Here is a 23,616-nt window from a genome sequence, read left to right on the forward strand (position 1 = left end):
AGACTAAATGCTTAGATCTTCCCCAAAATTCATGTGTTGAAATCCCAATACCCAATGTGATGGTATGTGGAAGTAAAGCTTTTGGGAGATGATTAGATCATAAGGGTGGATCTCTCATGAATTGAATTAGTGCCTTTATAAAAGAGACCTCAAGAACGCTCTCACCCCTTATGCCACATGAGGATAGAAGAATGTGGCTGTCTATGAACTAGGAAGTAATCTTTTACCAAACAATCAATCTGCTGGTGCCTTGATCTTGGACTTCCCAATCTCCAGAACTATGAGAAATAAATGGGGTGCCTGTTGTTTAAGCACCCCAGTCTATGGTACTTCTGTTATAGTAGTCCAAATTGACTAAGATATTGGCTCTTAGTGGATGTTCAATAAATGGTAACCATGGATGTTTCATCAGTGATAAACCCTAAGTAGGCTCCAGTTTTTCAAGGAGAATAGATAAAAACTTTGTCATCAGCACTGCTAGAAATATTTCGTTTTTATGAGGTAGTTTTGTCCTTAGTTGTATCAGAACTATTACTAGGGCATGGCACCAAATTTTCTTTTTTATGTAGCACATGGAAGATTTTGTTTTCAGGAATCTCCTTAGAATTCAAAGGTTCAACCATAAGTCATTGATAAAATCTTTAGGTCTTATGTATTCACAAGTTAGAATTATAGTCTAGAGTAACATCCCATCTAGCTACTCATTTCACTAAGGTTAAGTGAGGATTTCACTAAGATTAACCAGTATCTTCTAGTCACTGGAGGAGATGTACCATGTTGGACACTGCTCTAAGAAGCCCACTATCTAGTTGAAGGGAAAAGAGAATGTACTAGTCTCACATTAAGTGCCTCAAAGTGTCTGTACCTGCCCTCCATGATTTTGTCTACCCAGAACACAACTTTCCTGCTTCTACTCTAAACTATGTGCTTCCAGTGGGAGCTGCTATCATTACAGATTTCACCTTTATGCCAGTTAGATTTTTTGTATAACATCTCAAAACTCAGAGGCTTAAAGCAACAACCATTTATGTAGCTCATGATTTTGTGGGTTGGCAGTTTGGTCTGGACTCATCTAATGGTTGTTCTGATCTCAATTGGTCATAATGATGGTACTCATGACTCACACTCAGCATCTCTGCACCTTGTGGTTAGCTGGTTGTCAGAGTAAGAGGGATGACTGGGCCATATATCTCTCATTATCATGTAGGCTAGCCCAGACTTGTTCACATGCAAGTGGCAGGTCTCTGAGAGAGAAGGGAAATATGCATGGCATCTTGACACCTAGGCTTGGAATGGACACAGCATCACTTCTGCTGCATTCTGCTGACACCAAAGCAAGGTACAAAGCCAGCCAAGATTTAATGGATGGGTTAATAGACTCCATCCCTTTATGGAAGGAGCTACAAAGTCACAGGGACAAGTGAAAGGTCATGACTACTTCTACAATCAACCACAACCTTCCTAGCTAAATTGGAGAGCATATGCCCAGGCTGAACCAATCATAATACCTCCCTTTCCCACTCCCAGCCTCATTTTCTTGGCCCAGAGATGGACATCTGATAACTGCCTTATTAATCAGGTATTGTGTGCAGGACTTTTACTTTTGGGGTCAGACAGCCCAAGTAAAGTTTGTCTCTTATGGGAAAAATAAGACACTAGAGCTATCAGCAGTGTGTTTGCCTATCCCACAAAGACCACCTTTGATGTGGAAGAATCCCATCATCAAATGGAGAGAATTAACTCAACATTTACAGAGCAGCAGAGGCCAAAGTTAATTCAAATATGCCAATCTTCTGGTTGGATTCCTTGAGACCCACAAGCCCCCTGCTTTTTCCATAATTACATTGCCTTCTATTTAGTTGTCATTCTGAGCCAAACTAGGTTCTGCCAACATGAGGCAGTATCTCAGAGGAGGCAAAAGCCATGTCCAACTGAGGGAAGACAAGGCCAGTCAAATGGAAAAGGAGGTAAGTGAGCCAGGGAGGTATAGATTTTGGACAGGTACAGGTTCCTGGCAGAAAATTTCAGTACAGGGAATAACAATAGTAAATAGATAAAGATGAGTAAATGATAACCATGTCTGAAGCACGTGAACTAATTTGCTGAGGATTTTAGAGGAAGAAGAGAAAAAAAGACTGGAAAAGCAGTTGGATCAGATTAAGACTCTGGAGGGTCTTAATGCTATAATAAGGAATTTAAACTTTTGAGCAGGCAATGTTATAGTCAAAGAAGAGTTTGGGGAAGATCAATCCAGAGTCAGCTGGTATGATGGATTTAAAGGACAGAAATAAAATACGGAGATAAAGCCTGGGACAAAGAGGCGGGTATGGAACAAGAACATGCAAGAAGGAAGCAACGTCCAGAACCAGGACTTGGAAACAAATGGAATGTATTGACCCTGGATGATGAGATGAACAGCAGGAGAAGCTTACTAAAGGCTAGAAAGACAAGTGTTTAATTGGAGACAAGGGATATTTATGATGGCAGAAAAATTTACATGAGGCATTCAGCAGGTGCTTGGGGTCAGACAGGTGTTTTGTGAGTTCTCAGTTACCAAATACCAGTGGAGGGCCTTCTGTGTGTTCTAGTGTGGAGGGTCCCAGGACCACCACCATGCATATAAATGTCTCAAGGACTTGGATTCTAAGGAGGATTGTTGAAACACCAGGAACAAAAGAGGTCTACAGGAAGGTGTCCCTTCTATCCTCACAAGCTGGCAAGACATATGGGGAGGGGGATGGTTTTATTTCTACTAAGTGACTAAAAAAGTGAGTGAGGGCAAATCAGTCTTAGAGTAGACTCTAGGTCCCCTACCCACAAACCTGGGCCCTCTCCCCTGGCCTCCATCTCCCTTTCCTTTTGCTTCCACCTTGCAATTAATTTGTGGCTACTGTTTTCCACACAATAGGAAAAAAATTCAACATGTGTATTTGTCAAGTCAGGAGCCATATTCAAAATCACTATCAGAACACAGTTACAAAACTCTTTAATACCTCCAACCAGACCAATGGTAGCAGTGTGAAGGAAATCCTTTGGCGGGAATAGAAGAACATGATTCACTAAGATTTAAAGCCGAGCCCTGCCTCTTAGCAAGATTTATGTCAGCACTCCCAACTTGGAGAAGGAGCAGATTCCTGGAGCAACTGGATGCCAACTGAGAGATGTCTGCATAGGAGAGGCTGGGAGGCAGGTGGGGGGTACCAAAAGCCACACTGGCCAGGCAGAAATGGAATTCTTGGCTTTAATGTTCCTTTTGCCTGCCTATTTTCATCTTTATAGAACAGCCCCTTCCCTGTCCTTCCCAATTCCCCATTTTCTTTTCTTTTTTCCTTTCTTTAAATGCAGTCTAATCCCGAGTATGAACTGATGTAGTTTGTGTGTTAGGGGGAAAAAAATCTCTCTCTTTTTCTGCCTTTTTTTTTTTCTTCTTCTTCCCCTGGCCCAGTTCATTATTTTTCTTTCTTGTCACTCAGTGTGATAGGTTGAACAGAAGTGCACAGATGAGCACTGAAAACGGTGTCACAAGGCCTTAATCTAGTCTTTAATGCCTGACTTCAGAGATGTCATTTATCTTCTAACTGCAGCAGGCATCCACCAACTTTATCTCTAATAATATATTGATGGATTAAAAGGGTCGGGCAGGAGACCGGGCTGGAAAAATTGCTTATTGACATCAAAATACAGTGCCCTCAACCTGATAAACATGGAGGGCTCGTGTATCTCCCAGAATAGTTGGCGTAGCTATAATTTTTTTTCTAACATGTTTCCCCCAGGTTCATGGGGTGGTCCAGTAAAATAAACAAATACTAAACATTATTTCTATGCTGACATGGCCAGGGAACACACAAGATATTTTAGGAACACATTTTTAATGTCAGATTTATAAATATACCCCCCTTATTTATGACACCTTATAGCATATACTATGACAACTTGAAACAGGCACCTATAGTCTTGGCAGCATTCAAATATTCTTCATGCAGTTTGCTGGAGCAAAAGCTCCCGCTAGTACCTGATTATGCTTTTGGACGGCCAGTAACGTAAGGCTATTTCAGCAGAGAGATGAGGCTAGTAATCTCAGAATGTAAATGAAGAGAGCCTTTGGAAAGGTTTCCTTTGTTTATTGTTCTCTTCATTTCATTGTTTGGTTGGCAGCTACACGTTTCAAATCAGGGTCCCCTTCCCACCCACCCCCATAGGCTATGCCTATGCAAGTGAATTTTAGAATAAACCAAAAAATAATTGTAACCTGCTAACTCCTACTTAGTGGGTAGTTCCTAAACAGGCTCTTTTCAAAATTACCTGTTGTTGGACTGAATTACGTCTAATTTTTTTTTTTTTTTGACCTTAGAAATTAGTTTGCATGTAAAGATACTCTCCTGGGAATGTGTTGCTTTTTAATTTCATAAGTAGCAATGTTGTTGACTTTCACCTGATTTTCAAACGAAAGTGACTTCTTCAGTTCAACTTCCTTTGTCTGGAAAACAAGCTCTAAAAATACCTTCTAAGAGGAGGGAAGTGACCTATTTTAGTATTTTTTTTATTACTTCATAATATCTTTTTCAGAGTACAAAGGTAATGTCATATAGGTTGTCTGGCAGACGTGCTTTTAAAGGAGATTTGCAGAAATGACACAGTATTCCAGCATTTTATAAATTTTGTAGGAAATGTTTTTATGTTTATGCTCCTGCTGATATGACAAGAGCACCTTATTTGGGATTGCCTGAGCCGGGATCCTGGATGTCAGTGTCTGAACCTAGAGGTCCTACAGAGGAAATTCTCCACAGCCCAAGAAGACCTGTGGCCAAGCTAACTGTTGTCTACTTGCTCCAGCTATACAAGGTACTGATCCTCTCTTGTAGCAGTTTCCCCAACTATAAAAGGGAAAGAACAATAGCATTTATTTCATGGAGTTGTATTAAATGTGTTCATATATACAAAGTAGTTACAGTAGTGTCTGATACATGGTGAACGTTCCATAAATCTCACCTATTACTGTTATCTTCCTCTTTAAAATTACTAGGTTTGTAATGACATCTCTTTCCTAAAGAAGGATGACCTAAGATATGGCCAGGAAAGGAAGGTATCCACTAAGAGTAAATGTTATGGAAGAGCATCAACAGTGAGGGAGGGTGGGGGTTCTGAGGCCAAGAAGGATACTAAAATGAAACAACACAAAAGCTGGCAAAAATCCTAATTGCGTCTTTACCTATATGGTGGCAAAATTCTGATCACAAGATGAGAAGAGAAGATAAGCATTAATATGTACATTTTCAAAACAAAGCATCAGTGTCCCTTGACCACTTCTATCGATTTCCTGGTCAAAGAGGGTAATATATGAGGGTGGGAGTGACTGGCATTGTTGCATAAAACCCTGATACTAAAATGACGGTCTTTAAATTCACAAGTTCTGGAAGAGTTTGAGAAGAAAAACTGAATTTGGAAAGTAGAATGGAGCCCATCCCAAAATGACCTGTCAGTCTTCCTTGAATGCTCTGGAATAGACCCTGTATCTAAGAAATGTCTTCTATATTGAGAGCACTGCAATTAGCATGAGTCGTTTGGCTACATGGACAGAATTCAAAGTGCAGAATATAAAAGCTAAGAATCCAAAACTAATCACTTAAAGACTCCTCTACACAGAAACATTCAAAGGAAGATTAAGGATCAATGTGACTGAAGTACACAAGCTGAATCGGGAGTAAAAATAATAATACACACAATTTACAGGGCACTGACCATATACCAGGATCAGGTCCAGGTCTGTCCTACTCCAAAGACATGCTCTCAATTCTAACATTTACATTCCAAACCACATCCAGGCTCTGACTGCAGGAAGCAAGGGCAAGACCGATTCCCAAGGTTCTGAGCTAGTGGGTTTTACTGGCAAGGAAGGAGGAAACTCTAAGTTTCATGTGCCTATGATTTGGCCTCATACACATGAAGATGATCCCTGAGCAGATGGTTCCCAACCTTAGGAACTCTAGAGATTTACTCCTTCCTCCTCTGTCTTCAGTTGTCTTCTGGGGATAAAGAAATCATCAATTCTTAGTGCTGTCATCAAATGGAGTCAACCGAACGTAAGACAATAGATGGCCCATGACCCAGAAACCCTATTAAAATATTAAAGGGTCCATCCAGACTCCCATGATTCACTGTATTCACAGAAGACAGATTTCCTTCTTACAACTTCTGTTTAAATTTCTCTTCTTGATATTTCTAAGTTCAACAATCACACTCTTGTCCAACAAATTAATCTGTATGACTTGCTTTATAATCAGTGAAAATCAAACAACAAAGAGAAGAGAAATGTAAGTCCCAGCTCATTCCAATGTGGGTTTTGTTCTCATTGTCCAAAAAGAAGCCAACCTTGTGAGTTATGGGCCAGGTGCCAAGTGTTTCTACATCAATTTCACGTCTAACCTCACCACAACTCTGTAAAATAGGTATTATGAGGAAACAGACTCAAAAAGGGTGGGTGACTTGCCCAAGGTCGTGCAACAAATAAACAACAACATCAAGATTCAAACCCAAGCCTCTCTGTTCATCAAGTCTGACAGTCCTAGCCACTTGTCACTTGGCATGGTATTGCAACATTTTGGATGTGTATCTATACTTGGGGATGTAATAAAACCATAGCAGAGGAGAACACATCATCTTTCTTAATCTCTGTTTACAGAAAGAGGCACAAAGAATATGGGGGTAATATCAAGGTAATATCAAGGTTCAAGGGTAACTCTATGCCTTTGCTTATGACCTCTTTTAAAACTCAGTTCTCATTCCAGAATTTTTCTTGAATATACAATGTTTCTTTCTCTTAAATTCACATATACTGCCCAGGGACTCCTGATGATGCTAGAATTTTATTGTGATATCCAGATGGTCCTGTCACCATTTTCAGATGCTTCCAAGGACTCAGCTCTCCCTGTAACTAGAGGTGCCACTTTCTTTTGCGTGCTCAGCGGTGTCACTGATGATAGCTCAATTATCAGAGGGTATAAATCACTCTGGAAAAATCGATCTCTTCCTACCTGATTGCACAAGTGTCCCCTTCATTGAAGCACAAAGCACATGTGAGGGCTGGTCATGAGGAGCATCAGGATAGTGGCCGCAGCTGCAAAGGAAGATTCAGTCAGTGCACAAAGAGGGTGGTGACGGGGTATCTGGACACAGAGAAGGAAGTTGGCAACAAATGCTGGATGGACTAAAGCAGATTCACTTTTAGTATAAAGTATCACATCAAACACCAAGAAGCTGTATGTCAAATGTCATACAGCCTAATGAGGCTAAAAGGTCAGTGCTGAGATTAACAGGGCAAACAAAATGAATAAAAAATAGTAAAGACCAGGGGTGCATGGGTGGCTCAGTCCGTTAAGCATCTGACTTTGGCTCAGGTCATGATCTCATGGTTCATGGGTTCGAGCCCCACATCGGGCTCTGTGCTGACAGCTCAGAGCCTGGAGCCTGCTTCGTGGATTCTGTCTCCTTCTCTCTCTGTCCCTCCCCCACTCATACTCTGTCTCTCAAAAACAAATAAAACATTGAAAAAAAATTTTTTAAATAGTAAAGACCAGCAAACAGCAATAAATGTATTCACCCAAATAAAAAAACAAACAAGAAAATGAGTCTACTTACCCTAATGCAGTAATAGTAAAACTACTCATCAAAGAAAGAAACTAAAGATTCTGGAGAGGAACAGAAATGCAAAGCATAGCTGTAAGTTCTCCAGAACACTCTCTGGGGCCCCTTACCCTCTGTAGGAGAGCAGCTGGTGGTGACTCATCATGTTTCCACACTCAGCTTCTGTCCTGGGAGGTCTATCCCACAGTCTCTTGCCACTATAATCTCCTCATCCAGTGACCTTCCCTCTCAGGTGCCAACTGGCAAAATATTTAATCAAGACTACTCTCCACAATATCTACTGATCCAAGTGAATCTCACCCACCAAATAGCAGAGAGGGCTGCTGGCTCCTTTCTGGAGTCCCCATGCTGTTCCACCCTCCCATCTTTCTCAGGTTTCCTCACCTGCTGCTCACATAGACACATAGGCACACCACCAAGTCTGCTACCCAACTGGGGAATGAGATGCCAATGAGATGTTTGGTGCTTCCCCCTATCACTTGGGTTTTGGGGGCAGAGGAGACCTCTTCAGCACAATGATGGCTTATCATGGTTCCCATGATTTCTTCTTCTCCTTCATGTTCTGATTATATAGTTAAGCTCCTGGGTATTTGTGTAGATAGAAGATCCAGTGAGGCTATCCTTGATAAGCCCCAGTTACTAGGAGGTTCTCTAGAATGTGAGGTACTTGATATCTCCTTTCCCTCAGTTTTTTACCCTTTAGTGGTCATTTCAGAGGAAGCACAAATCCCAGTGAACACCCTGTTACACACACAATTACTTTGCACTATAAAACAACTTAGTAAAAACATGCATGCAACTTTTTAAAAATGTGAACAGGAATACATATTTAAGTAAATTACTAAAACGGCTAAAATGAGAGACTATAAGAAATAAATATATATGAAAGAGAAATTAAGAGACATGGAAAATAGACTGAGGAAGTACAATTGATAAGAGCATGAGAAGGAAAAGGTGGTGGGGTAAAGGAGTTGGAGTCGAAGGAAGATAATAGAAAAGAAAATGGCTAAGAACTTTTTGCAGAATTAATTAAAGAGAAGACTCTTCTGATTTGGGTACCAAAATGAAGGGATGCTTGGGTGGCTCAGTCAGTTAAGCATCTGACTCTTGATTTCAGCTCAGGTCATCATCTCACCTTTAGTGACTTCGAGCCCTGAGCCAGTTGTCAGCATGGAGTCTGCTTGGGATTCTCTCTCTCTTCCCCCCTCTTTGCCCCTTCCCGCCAATAAATAAACTTTTCAAGTACCAAAATGAAAACCAAACATGGTAAATTAAAATATATCCATGCCAAGCACATCTTAGTGAAACTGTAGATAATCTGGAACTAAAAGAGTATCTTAAAGCAACCAAAAAGAAAAGTTAAATTATGTATAAAGAAATAGTTCCATGTCTTAATAGCAACTGCTCATTAACAACAATAGAGGCCAATCGAGTACTATCTTCAGTGTGCTAAAAGTAAGTAACTATTAACTTAAAATTCTTTGCCCAGCAACACTATTACATAAAGGCAAAAAATATATTTTCAAACAAATAAAATGGGAGAATTTACCATTCCTAGTTTCTTGCTACAAGAATCACTAAAGAATATTCCTAAATAAAGATGTACTGACAAAAACAAAAGATATATGCTCAAAGCCACCCTGACAAAAATAATAAAAATATGTATGTATAAGGTTCTTAACTGAAATATTATTTGGAAGAGAAAAGACCAGAAACAACCTAAATGCCTATCAATAGAAACTGGTTGAATTAACTATGGGGTACTATGCGGTCAAAAAGGGAATAGGGAATATCTTAATATACTATTATGAAGAAATCTTCAAGATATATTATTAAGTAAAAAAAAAAAAAAAGCAAGATGAGAAGTATTTACAGTGACTTCTGTTTATTTAAGAAGAGGGATATAAATATGTATTTGCTGATATTAAAAAATCATAAATCATTTAAAAAACTGTTACCTATAGAAGAGGGAAGAGCATTGGTTAGAGGATAAGGATAGATCCTAGACTCCTTTGAATATGACCTGTTTTGTAGATTTAATCTTAGAACCATGTAAATATTTTACATAATTATAAGACAAAATTAAATAAAGCAATCCCCAAGAATCATAACTTTTCAGCATAACAACTTAAAGGAGTTATTCCATATAACTTTACAATATAGTAATTTGACTATATATCCCTAAAGGGATATAACCTAACAACAAAAATGAGGGAAAAATATATGGTCTTTAGTAAACATGTTGCTAGTAATAATGTCAATATTGTTTTATTTTTATTTTGAAATGGATCAGTTATTTAATTAGGTCCTTTGTAAGAAATTTAGAACACTCCCATTTGTGTGGATGAACTCCACCTGTGAGAGAAAACAGAGTGGAGGTAGCCCTGAAGCTGAGGAACAGCTTTGATTTTTGGTAGCATTTACAAGTCCACAGCTTTCTGATCAATCTTGCTCTGCTCTATAATCTCATATTTCTCTTTCTCCATGTCAAAGACTTCACCTTCCTGGTGGCTGGGTTCATATAGCTTCTTTTTCTTGAAGTAAGCATCAATGAGATGTCTTGGGATTTGATTTTCATGTTGCTTATAACAGTTTTGGTGGAGGTGGCAATCACAAGTTTCTGGTGTGTTCTATGCAAAGAACTTGATTGAGGGCCAGAGATGCAGTCACAAGTGGCAAGCCACTGCTCAGCTGTTTCAGGAAAACTACCCTCTTATTTCTGTGGTGCCCAGTGAGGATGACCAAAATGGTCCCAGGAGTGATGGTAGCTCACAGTTTTCTCACATGCTGACTGAAAGGTTTTTTGCCATGGCTCAACAGCTTTCGAGGCACATTTTCAGTAGGATAATACCTAGGCATTTTACAAAGTTTAACCAGTCAGGTACCAGCATTCTTGTCACCACCATCTGGTTTTGTGATAGTAGCAAGAACCTTCTCCTACTTTTTGTATTCAACCCTAGATTTAGCTGCTGAATACTTCCTCTGGTACACTGCCCTTCTGGAGTACATAGTCAATTGGGAATATCTGCCACTTCCTCTAACTAGGACAGGGTTTCGGCTGCAGTGGGGCTTCCCCTTCTTTGGCATTTTAGCCTTAAGGTTACCCTTCTTAACTCTGCCACCAGCATCAGCCTTCTTGGCTTCAGGTTCTTCTCCTTAGTATCTGGTTCTCAGCTTTTTCACCCACCATCTTACAAGATGGGGAAGACTCAATATTGTTAATATGAGACAGTTATGTAGTATTATAAGATAAATAAAATGAGTGCTTATTCCACTATGGTTAAAAACTAAGGCTTTCAAGGGCGACTGGATGACTCAGTCAGTTAAGTATCTGACTCTTGATCTTGGCTCAGGCCATTATCTCCTGGTTCATGAGATTGAGCCCCATGTAGGGCTCTGCATGGGATTCTCTCTCTCCCTCTCTCCGCCCCTCCCCTGCTCATGTTCTTTCTTTCTCTCTCAAAATGAATAAACTTTAAAAAAAAAAAAAAGACTAAAAAAAAAAAAAAACTAAGGCTTTCAGTATTGTTTAAAGAAAACACAAATGTAAGATGAAATAAAAACTCTGTAGGCTTAAAAGTTCCAAATTTGAATAAGAAAGATGCATATGAACTTAGAGTATATTCCATCTTTAAAAGTAACTCTAGTATTGAAAGGGCCTCAGAATAATGATGAGTAGCAATGAACACCACTAGCACTCAGATTATGTTTTCTAAAGGTCATTTCCCACTTGAAGGAACCAAGTCTCCTTCAAGAAATTGTTGATTCTAGGTCTGGGGCAGAATATGTCCAAGATGAGTTAAAGTATTTTGTCAACCAGTCAGCAAGGAAACTATCTCAATTTATCAGGATTATGCCAAAGAATCTCAGGAGCCAAACCAAAAAGACTCCCACTAGCCAAAATTGGGACAAGTTGAGCATGCAGATAATAACTCCAATAGGTTAAATGTATCAAATATGTTTATTCACATGTGATTTTTATTCATAATAAAACTAAAACCAAACACAACAAAACTATACAACTCAAATTCCTTGGAGGATGCTAAGGAGTCAACTGATTATTTTGAAGAAAAAAAAAAGAAAAAAGAAAACATTTAAGCAAGTTTTCTGCATAACCTGTACCTCTGGGTAACACAATGGTCGATAGTGGGAAGTGTCTTTTTATAGACATCCCAGCTAAAGAACAAAGAGGAAATGATAGAATTAACCTATCAAGTTTTGCAACCTCTCATGAATCGATGGATCTGAAATATAGTCATCTAAACCACTAACCAGAAATTATGTGCCTCCTGATCAAAGAACATACCACAACCTATAAAGTAATCTTTCTAAAAATAACCATTTTTTTAAGGAGCCTGAATTTGAACAAGCCTCTAGATTTAAACACTAGTTTGCAGGAAAATCAGAGATCTGAGGACGGGAAACTGGGATAAAGGACCCCCTTCTTCAACGGAAAAATATATCCTGTCCTATCGTAAAAACAACTAAGTTTTAGGTGGTAGAAAAACAGGCCCTACTTCACTTCCACATGTTTAGCTACTTCTTTATGTTTTGATTCCATGTTTGAGTGATGAAGTTATCTGAGGTTGGGAATCAAAGAGAAAAGAGCAAAGATTTCTATTTGCTAATGGTATTTTTTTTCTTTTTCTTTTCAAAAAAAATTTTTTTTAACGTTTATTTGTTTTTGAGACAGAGAAAGACAGAGCATGTAGGGGGGAAGGTCAGAGAGAGGGAGACACAGAATCTGAAACAGGCTCCAGGCTCTGAGCTGTCAACACAGAGCCTGACGCGGGGCTCGAACTCACGGGCCGCAAGATCATGACCTGATCTGAAGTCAGCCGCTCAACCGACTGAGCCACCCAGGCGCCCCTTGCTAATGGTATTTCACTATGGTGATAGTAAGAGAGACATTCATTCATCAAACATTTATTGAAAGCATATTATGCACCTGGCACCAGGCTTCCTAACATGGTGATACAGAGAAGAAAGCCAGTCCCCGTCCTCCCTGGTGGGGACGATGGGCAAGGAACCACACAGGTACAGCACAGAAAGGTTACCACAGTGCTATGTGCAGACCACTGGAGGTAAAAGAATAGATTTTTGGCAGTACAAGGATGATTACTTTGTACTTTAAATTTTCATAAATGCCCTTTTTACTTAAGATATTTAGTTATGCATTTATTTTACTATGTGAAAAAATGCAGAGCTAGCACCTGTCATGGATAATACTCTGTGTGATAAAGCTAAAGAGGGTATTTAAATTCAAAACAAAAGTGTGCCATTTAAAAAAAAATTTTTTTTAATGTTTACTTTTTGAGAGAGAGAAAGAGCATGAGTGGGGCAGGGCAAAGAGACAGGAAGACACAGAATCTGAAGCAGGCTCCAGGCTTGTGCTGAGCTGTCAGCACAGAGTCCAAGGTGGGGCTCAAACTCATGAGCGGTGGGTGGGTGAGATCATGACCTGAGCCAAAGTCAGAAGCTCAACCGACTGAGCCACCCAGGTGCCCCAAAAGTGTGCCAATTCAAAGAAAAATAGTAGTAGAGGTGTTAGGCATTTGGGGAAAAAAAATGTGATGGTACTACTCAAATCACTGAAGTTTGGGAAATAAGGTAGATCAGTGTGGGTAAATCAAAACAGATGCCATTTTACATAGGTTGGATGGAACTGGCCAGGGGGATTCAAAGGGTTTCAAGAAAAAAGGAGACTTAAGGATGAGAAGTTGTGCTGAAAAATAGTACATTTATTAGGACCTCTCGTGTAGAATGGTTGAATCTTAGGTTTAGGTGGAACCTTAGGAATCATCTGTTATATTGTTTTAACTAATTTTAAAATAGTACTTCTTTATAGTGTGACATTCCATGAGTGTATTAGTTAATCTAAACCCTTGGTAGTGAGTTTATGACTGAAGTGGTCTTCAAAAAAAAAAAAAAAAAAAAAAAGATTGCTGGGGACCTCAAAGAGCTTTTGTTTGTGCAGGTTTACATCTATTGGTATTTACCATGTTGGAAATAAAAACTCAGAAATTTTTTAAATACTTATTAAAGCATTAAAATAATAATAAATCATTATATTATAACATAAACAACATATTTCTAAAAAGAAAAAAAACAAGAATATGGGGAATCTATAGATTGAAAGACTTAGAAGGTAAATTTTACCTCAAAAAAATAAAATCATCAGGGCACCTGCGTGGCTTAGTCAGTTCAGCACCTGACTTCGGCTCAGGTCAGGATCTCATGGTTCATGGGTTCAAGCCCCGCATCGGGCTCTGTGCTGACAGTTCAAGAGCCTGGAGCCTGCTTCAGATTCTGTGTATCCCTCTCTCTCTGCCCCTCCCCCACTCATGCCCCCCCCCAATATAAACATTAAAAAATTTTTTTAATAAAAATCCTGAGAAAGAAAATTTAAAAACAAATAAACCAATAGCAATTCATGAACCTTATTTAGATTCAAGTTAAACACTATAAAAAGAATTATATGACAATTAAAAAATATAATCACTGCCTACACATCTGATATCAAATTCTTTTTACATGTTTAGATGAGATCATGGTTTTGTATAGCTGTATTCAAAATGGCTTTTTATCTTTTTAGAGAGACATAATGAAAGAGCACAAGTAAAATAATATGGGATTTGTTTCAAAAAAATCTGATTGGGAGCAGAAGTATAGATGACACTATGCATTAAATATGAATGGTGAGTACATCAGGTTCATTATTCTATTCCCTCTACATTTGTAATTTTTAAAAAATTTTCATCATATGGGCGCCTGGGTGGCTCAGTTGGTTAAGTGTCCAACTCTTGATTTCAGCTCAGGTCATGATCTCATGGTTCATGGGTTCGAGCCCCACGATGGGCTCTGTGCCGATAGTGCAAAGCCTGCTTTGGATTCTCTCTCTTCCTCTCTGCCCCTCCCCTGCTCACTCACGCATGTGCACACACACATTCTCTATCTCAAATAAACTTAAAAAAAAAAACTTTTATTGTGAAAAATATTAAGTTTAATGTAGATTGTCAGATGCTTCACTTCCTTGCCACTTTCTATCAAATGAAGAAGTGTCTATATTGCTTGCTTTGATAATCTAACAGGTGATGAGAGGCAAAGATTTTATTGACAATTTCCCTGTTGCACAAACTATAAAATTGCATCTGGGGAAAAATTATCTTGAAGCTCCAACTGGGAATGGACATATATAAGTACTCTACCAACAGAAACCTGAACACTACTTCCTTCTATTCATTGTTCTGGGAGGATGAACAACCTAGAACCATGAGCAGTTCTTGAACAATGGCCAAAAAGGAACATTCAGAGGCCAAGACAGCCAAAGTAATAACTCACTGCATTATATCCTTTTCTATTAAGGATGTGTACTATTTCTAGTACACATTCTCTTCCTATGAGGGAAAAAAAAGTTATTTCGTATTTTTTATTGCTTTTCTCAATTAGTCATATAATATTGAAAATTTTATCAAGAATGGCAAATGGAAGTCACCGCACAGCCAAATAAGAACTTAAGCATTGTGGATCGGATGGGGGCTTTCCCATCAGACTGGCAGGGTTTGTATTTCCTCTAACATAATGTATCTACTACATGGTATCTACCTTACAGGGTTGAGGGATTATAATTTGTATACCTAATAGGTATACCTTATAATTTGGGGGGATTAAATTAGTTAATATCTGTAAAGCTCTTAGAAAACGGTACTTGGGGGGCACCTGGGTGGCTCAGTCAGTTAAGCGTCCGACTTCGGCTCAGGTCATGATCTCGCGGTCCGTGAGTTCGAGACTCGCGTCGGGCTCTGTGCTGACAGCTCAGAGCCTGGAGCCTGTTTCAGATTCTGTGTCTCCCTCTCTCTGGCCCTCCCCGTTCATGCTCTGTCTCTCTCTCTCTCAAAAATAAATAAACGTTAAAAAAAATTTTTTTTTAAAAAGAAGAAAACGGTACTTGGAACACAGCATGCATTCAATATAGATTTTTTTTAAATACATAAAACATCCAGATGACTATTTGGTTTAGGGTCTAAATACAGTTGACCATTAAACAACATGGTTTTGAACTTGTGGATCCACTTATATGTGGCTTATTTGTAGTAAATACAGTACAGTACTGTGTATGTATTTTCCCATGATTTTCTTAGCATTTTCTTTCCTCTAGCTTATTTTAAGAATACAGTATGTAATATATGTGTTAATCAACTGTTCATGTTATTGGTAAGGCTTCCAGTAAACAGTAGGCTGTCACTGATTAAGTTTGGAGGGAGTCAAAATTTTATGTGGATTTTTGACTACATGGGACATCAGTGCCCCTAACCCTCATGTTATTCAAGGGTCAAACTGTAATGGAATATTTTGCATTCTAGCCTAGAGGTTCTTGACTGTGGGAGATTTTCCCCCTAGGGGACATCTGGCCATGTCTGAAGGTTTTGTTTTGTTTTGTTTTGTTTTGTTTTGTTTTGTTTAGGACTAAGGAGAGTAGTGCTGCTGTCATCTTGGGAGTAGAGCCCAAGGATACTAGTAAACATCCTACAATGCACAGGACAACTCCCCTCCCCCAAACAATTATCCAGAACAAAATGTCAATAGTGCCAAAGTTGAGAAATCTCATTCTATGCCCATTCACCTTAGGAAAACAAATTCTGGAGAAGTAAATGTCTTTTCATGTCAGTTTTACATTAATTGCTTTGATGATTTCTCTATCACTGGAAACATAAATCAGGCATTTGTAACAGATCCATTTTACATAAACACTGGAACATATAGTAAATATCTTATCCATATTAGCATATTTTATTCTTAAAAACAGAATAAAAATATGGTGCAGAAGAGTTAAGGAGATTAGTTCCACAGTCAATTTGGATTCAATTTAAACACACTGAATCTCAGCTCTGCTATTTACTAGCTATGCAACCTTAAACTAGTTATTTAGCTGAGACTTGGGTCTCTACTTGTTAAACAGGATGAAATAATAGTTTCTAACTTGTAGAGTTATTATGAGTATTAAATGAAATAATCCATGTAAACCACTCAATACTATGTCTAGCAAGAAGTAAATGCTCAAAAAAAAAATATTATCAACATAGAACTTTAAATGCTGGTTAAGAAAAAGCAGATCCTTGGCTTGTAAAAAAAAAATTTGTATATACTCAATACTACTGAATCATACACTTAGAAATGATTAAGATTATACATTTTATATTATGTATTTTCTACCACAATTTAAAAAGAAATAATTTGTATTGCCCCATAGAAAGTCCCATACTATTGTGTAACAATAAGGAAAACTGTATAATGGTATAGAAGATCCTTGGCAAATAATATATCAATAAACACATACTGTCCTGCTATGGACCAGATTATGAAACCCCCCATTCATATGTTGAAGCCCTAACCCTCAATGTGACTTCACTTGGAGACAGGGCCTGTGAAGAGGTGACAAAGGTTAAGTGAAGTTATAAGGGTGGGCCCTAATCCAATAGAGCTAGTGCCATTATAAGAAGAGGTAGGGACACTAGAGCTCTCTCCCTTTGTCATGTTAGGACACAGTGAGGAGATCTCCATCTGCAAGCCAGGAAGAAAGCCCTTATTAGGAACCAAATTGGCCAGCACCTTGATCTTGGACTTCCCAGACTCAAGAACAATGAAAAATAAATTTCTGTTGTTTAAGCTACCAGCCTGTGGTATTTTATTAAAGCAGCCCAAGTAGGCTGACAATTCCTAGTAAATGTAATCCATGGGAGAGAAACTTCAACAGAAAATCTGGATGATATTTGGTGTGGTTAGAAAGAGCATGGTGAGATTTTGAGAGAAGAGTGAGTGAAAAAGAAACCAGAGAAAGAAACCAAGATAGGGCGTTTAAGCAGAGATTAAGGACAGATGAAAACTACTGAAGGGAAAATATTAAATTCAAAGGGGAGAAATAGATGAGAAAAATGTTGTGACGAAATATGAACAAAGAATGGTTTTGAGAAAAGTAACTCCTTCCCCTGCCCAGATATTATACAGCATGGAAAATTTAGAGGGGGAAAAAGTTACCACAACAGTAAAAGGAAGACAAAAGTGGGAAAGCAGTAGATATAAAGGAGGGAAAGGAGAAAGATAAATGCTATACTGAATGGAGAAACCACACTTTTTAATTATTGGAAATGCTTCCGCTGTGGCTGGAAGCCTTCCAAATAGAAGATCACTTACTTATGATTCTCTGGGGGCTTTTTTACTATTGTTTAATTTTCTATTTATTGATTATTACCATATCTTCATGGGTAAGTTTGAAAATCCACCATCTGGCCAAACCCTGATTGACCAGTAAGGCATTTACCAATTCAACTCAACTTCACACCATTTTTTCAACTCCCTTTGCAGCTGGCTTAAAACACACACACACACACACACACACACACACACACACACACACACACAAGGTAAGAAGTAAAAATCTTGATTTCTGAATCTGTAATGACAGAATCAAAGGATATTATTTAGAGCTGACAAATCAATAATAGAAATATAAGCACATATGGTGGTACAAAGGTAAACACAAGGAAAACTAAACAGGGAGGAAAAGAGGGAAAGGAAGAGGGAAGGAGCTAATTTTACCCTTCTGATATCAAGAAATAGCACAGCTTATTAACAGGTGCACTGAAAATGCTCAGGTGAGCTGAGACAGCGACCCCCCCCCCCCATCTCAGCAGCAGAGCTGGAGGCAGAGGAAGATCCCCACCACACAAGAGTCCTTTAGAGGTGTCTCATCCATTAATCCAAAGGTGTCACACAACACCATCTTCTAGGTATACCATGATGTGAACTAGGTGGAGAAGAACTGAATTATGGAAATAAAGATATTATATAAGGTTATAAAGATAACTTTATAGGATAAAACCACATTTTTTCTATATATTAAAAGAACTAACCACACATACACACAGCAAAGCAAATAGAGTACTTAGTCAAAAATTTGATCCATATAAACAACATAACAAAATAATATGGCAAAAAAACACCAAAATCATCTATCATACTAATTAATGTAAATGAACTTCACTCACTTATTTTTTAAAAATCCTCAGATCAGATCACAAAACAAAACCTAACTCCAGGATCTGTCAGGAAGCACTCTTGAAACACCAATTCAAGGTTAAAAACAAAAGAAGAGGTAAAGGTATACTAGGCAAATGCAAACAAAGAATACAAGACTTGATCTCATTATCAGACAAGATAGAAGTCAGGATGCAAAGCATTAAACATGGTAAAAGGGCATGTTCACAATGGGTTCAATTCCCAATGAAGATAAAATGTATTTAATATAGAGGTAGTTATAAATATTCAGAAATATACTAGAAGATAGGAGATTTTTAATTCAAGTTTCTCAATTTATGACATATTAAGAAAAAACCCCAAAGATCTAGTTAACATAATTAATAAAGCAGATATAAGCAGTCTGTATCAAACTCCGCACCTTGAAAGTCAACTACACCTTATTTTCAACTATTCATGGAATATCCTCTTATATGTGAATATATTTTCAGCCACAAAGAAAACCCCAAAAATGTCTAAAAAGTAGAAAATGTACAGAAAATATCCTCTGACCACTATGCAATAAACTAGAAATTGTTTTCTAAATTGGAAAAGAAAAAATTATTTCCATCTGAAAAATTTTAAACTCTGTCAACTCTCAAGTCAAAAAAGACATAACAGAAACACCTGGGTGGCTCAGTCAGTTGAGCCTCCAACTTTGGCTCAGGTCATTATCTCGTGGTTTGAGAGTTTAATCCCTACATCAGGCTCTGTGTCGACAGCTTAGAGCCTGGAGATTCTGTATCTCCCTCTCTGTCTGCCTCTCCCCCACTCATGCTCTGTCTCTCTCTCTCTCTCTCTCAAAAGTAAATAAACATTGAAAAGAAATTTTTTTAAAAAGAAATAACAGATCCAAATGGGAGAATTTTTAGAAAACAATGATAATGAAAACATTTTTTTTTTCAGAATCTACAGTAATTGGGTCAAACAGGGCTCCAAGGAGAACTGACAACACTGTATACTTTAATAAAAAGGATGAAAAATCAATAGATTAAGAATCTGACTCAAATTATGAGAAAAAGGAATAACAAACCAAAGGAAAAAAGAAGCAGTTTAAGATAAAAAAAAAATTAATGTGTCTGGAAATAATAAAAAGAAATACTAATAAACACAAAAGCTGATTTTTGAAAGAAAGATGCTTTTTAAAATAATTAGATACAATGCTATCTGACCTATTCAAGATAAAAATTACAGTTGTAAAAATAAGAAGTCATAAAATGAAAATAATAGCAAAACAAGGGGAAATAGGACAGTAATCTTAGAGAATACTCAACTTTTTTTTTTTTAATGTTTATTTATTATTTGAAAGAGCACAAGCTGGGGAGGAACAGAGAGACAGAGGAACAGAGGGTCCGAAGCAGGCTCTGCACCAACAGCAGTGAGCCTGATGCAGGTCCTGAACTCATAACCTGCAAGATCACGATCTAAGCTGAAGTCAGATGCTCAACCAACTGAGCCACTAAGGTGCCCCAAGAATACTCAACCTTTTGAAAATGAATTTAAAAATCTGGCTGGATTAAAGGGCTAATTTTTAGGAAAATATAATTTACCAAAATATACCCAGTAAGAGAAAATCTAAATTAACTGATCTCTATAGAAGAAAACGTAAAAGCTGTCAAAATGCTATCTACCCAATCCTCACACACCCAACACACACACAGCAAAGTACCAGGTCCATAAGCTTCCAGGGAAACTCAGCCAAACTTAAAAAAAGAAATCCATTCCAATACCAGAGAAGTTATTTTAAATCACAGAAAAGTTCTAATTATCTTTTTAAATGTTTATTTATTTCTTTTGAGAGAGAAATAGCATGAGCAGGGGATCAGCAGAGAGAGAGAGAGAGAGAATCCAAAGCAGTCTCCATGATTTCAGCACAGAGCCCAAAGCAGGGCTCAATTCCATAAACTGTGAGATCATGACCTGAGCCAAAATCTAAAGTCAGATGCTTCACCAACTGAGCCCCCCAGGTGCCCCAATTCCAAATATTTTTTTTTTTATAATGTGAGCATGACAATATCAAACCTATCAATGATTTCCCACACACAAAACAAATGATCTATCAATCTCACTTATGAATATTAATGGCAAGAAATCTTCAGTACAATCTTAATAGGACATTAAAAGAATAATACTTGGATGCCCAGTTTTATTTAAGAAATGCAAGGATAGTTCAGCATAGGAAATCCACTAATAAAATTGATTATATTAATATAGTAATAATGGATTCATAATTCAATCTAATAGTTCTATAGAGAAAATACATATTCAATAAAATTTAAACACTTTACTTAAAAATTTCAAAACTAAAATGTGTAGATGACATGGTAAAATGTATCTATTTCAGCCTAAAACAAAGTACCTGGGTCCTGCCAGCCAGAGATTTTAACGTGCATGATTAAATGTGCAGTCAAGATTGAAAGCCACAGCACTAAAGTCATTCTCTTTACACTCAGAAACAAAGTCACAGATGCCCTCTATAAGCACCTTTATTTAATATTATTCTTGAGGTACAATTGTGTAATACACTGTACTGAAGGTCAATGCAGTTATATAGGAGAGAATTATAAGATTTGGAAAGAAATTAAACATATTATTTTTAGATTATATGGTATTCGGGGGGAAAAAGTCCAAGAATTGTGTTTAGGTTAAAACATTACTGCAAACAAGAAAATTCTTTAAGACAGAAATATTAAATAGCCATCTATAGCTTTTACAGAACACAGCAGCCAGTCACAAGCTACAATGAAAGAAAATGCTAATAGCTACAAAAATGTAAATGTCTAGCAATAGGCTTACACAAAAAAGTGCAAGATCCATATGAAGAGAACTTGAAAATAAAGAATACAAAAAAATAAACTTGAACAAATTGAAAGACCTATTTTTTGATAGGAATGTTCAACGTCGTAAAGATATTCTCTCTAATGTCATTAATAAACTTAGTATCATATCAATAAATACAACATTATTTTTTAAATAGGCCAGTTGGTTCTAAAATTCATATGGAAAAGTAATTAAGATTAGCCAGGAAAATCTGAACAAAAAGAGCAGTGGAAGGTGTGCTAACCTTATCAAAACATATAATAAAGCCTTGAGAATTAAACTATATAATGCATGCATAAACAGAGTAACCAATGGAACTGAAGAGAGACTCCAGAAAAAGACCCAAGTACACACGGAAATTTATTATTAATAAAGGTGGCATTTCAGTGGGGCAAAAGGTGAATTATTCAATAAATGGTATTTGACTAACCGGATAGTCATCTGGAAAAAAAAAATAAGTTTTATCTATACCCTACATTGAATATAATGATTAATTCCAAATGTATCTAAGATTTAAATGTAAAAAAAAATTATATCATAAAGGTACTAGAAGAAAATACAGGAGAATTTATTATTTTGAAGGATGACTTTCAAAGACTCAAAATCCAGAAGCCAAAAACAGAGGGAGAGATAAAAATTTACTCCACAAAATAGAAACTTCTACAGAGAAAAAAAAAAAAAATCATAAAACCAAAAGACAAAGGACAAATGGGAAAAATATCTTACCAAAATAGTTATAATAAAGAGCTAAACTATTAATACATGTACTCCTGGGAATCAGTGGGGAAAAAAAACATTAACATAGAATGGGCAAAGGATAAGAACAGACAGTCCCCAGAAAAGAAAGTCAAATGACTTAGCTATATGAAAAAAGAAAGCTTAATTCTACTCCTAAGAAATATACAAGTGACAACTACTAGAGAATTCTGACCTAGAGGAAAAGAAATTTTAGAAGAGGAAGATATAAAGATATACAGACTTGGAAAGATTATAAAGGTAAATGTGTGTTCTTTTGAAAGTTTAAATATTGCTATTCCATAAATTTTTACTTTTGTATCTAATTGTTCTTCCTTTTCTTGCATATAAGTTTCCCTTTGGGGCAGTTTTGAGCCAACCATGAAAAGAAAGAAGGATAAAAGAAGAGAGAGGAGAGTCTTAATATACTGTCTAACAATTGGAAAATAAATTGGAAAATAAAAGAAGGAAATACGTATGTACCTAGCTGGGATGCAGCGGTATGGTTCATGATTGCAGAAAACATATCAGTACGAAAGAATGATATTGTCTGGAGCTAAAATGTCAGTGAACCACAGAAGAAAGATGCTGAGCTGGCCTCAGAGAGAGGTAGGAAGCCCAAGGCTACACTGCTGCCAAGAAGGGGCATTTGTAGTCTGGGACAGTTTGGGACAGGAAAAATTCAAGTTGCTTCAGAGAGCAAAAGGGACTGGCAGGCAGAATATTAGGTGTCATTGCACCTCTAAAGTCAGGGTCAAATCCTCAAAGGGTATCTCCATTGACAATAACAACATCAAATTACCTAAAATGCATATTACATTGCTTTAATAAAAGTTACCATGTGAATAAATATGCATTCTACATTAGAAAGAAAAGAGAAAAATCTCACCAGTCAAAACAAATCACAGTTAGATTTTAATTGCATTGCCTCACACCATGCTGACAGGGAAAAGGCAGAACATTCCTGTCAAATTATGCCAGGAACTGCCTGATTTCTGTCATAAAAGACAGATTATTTTTAAAACGTGCAACTCAATTATTCAAAGTTCAAAATATCTACTATAGTACTCAATAAATGTTGGTTGACAATCATCATGTTCTGTGTTTCAGATTTGGAATTTAGAGCTATTTTAAAATAAACCTTCTAATATATAGGATTTTTGTTTCATTGTGATCTTTTCCTTCTATAATTTTAATTTAATCATGGTCTCTTGATTTTAAGATGGGGTTATTTTGTAGGTTTTTTCAAGCTCCATTAACAGCTTAGAATATTGCACTTTTATTTATCTGAATCAGTATTTCCTAAATACATCCTCAATTCAGAAGGCTGACAAAGTCTCCAAAGAT

General features: G+C 37.3%; 1 pseudogene; it reads right to left on the reverse strand.

Annotated features, from left to right (window-relative positions):
• Positions 1-9,934: 9,934 nt before the first annotated feature.
• LOC123610400 lies at positions 9,935-10,831 on the reverse strand (annotated as a pseudogene).
• Positions 10,832-23,616: the final 12,785 nt, after the last annotated feature.

The sequence above is a fragment of the Leopardus geoffroyi genome, chromosome C2 (genome assembly GCF_018350155.1).
Source record: "Leopardus geoffroyi isolate Oge1 chromosome C2, O.geoffroyi_Oge1_pat1.0, whole genome shotgun sequence".
NCBI classification, from domain to species: Eukaryota; Metazoa; Chordata; class Mammalia; order Carnivora; family Felidae; genus Leopardus; species Leopardus geoffroyi.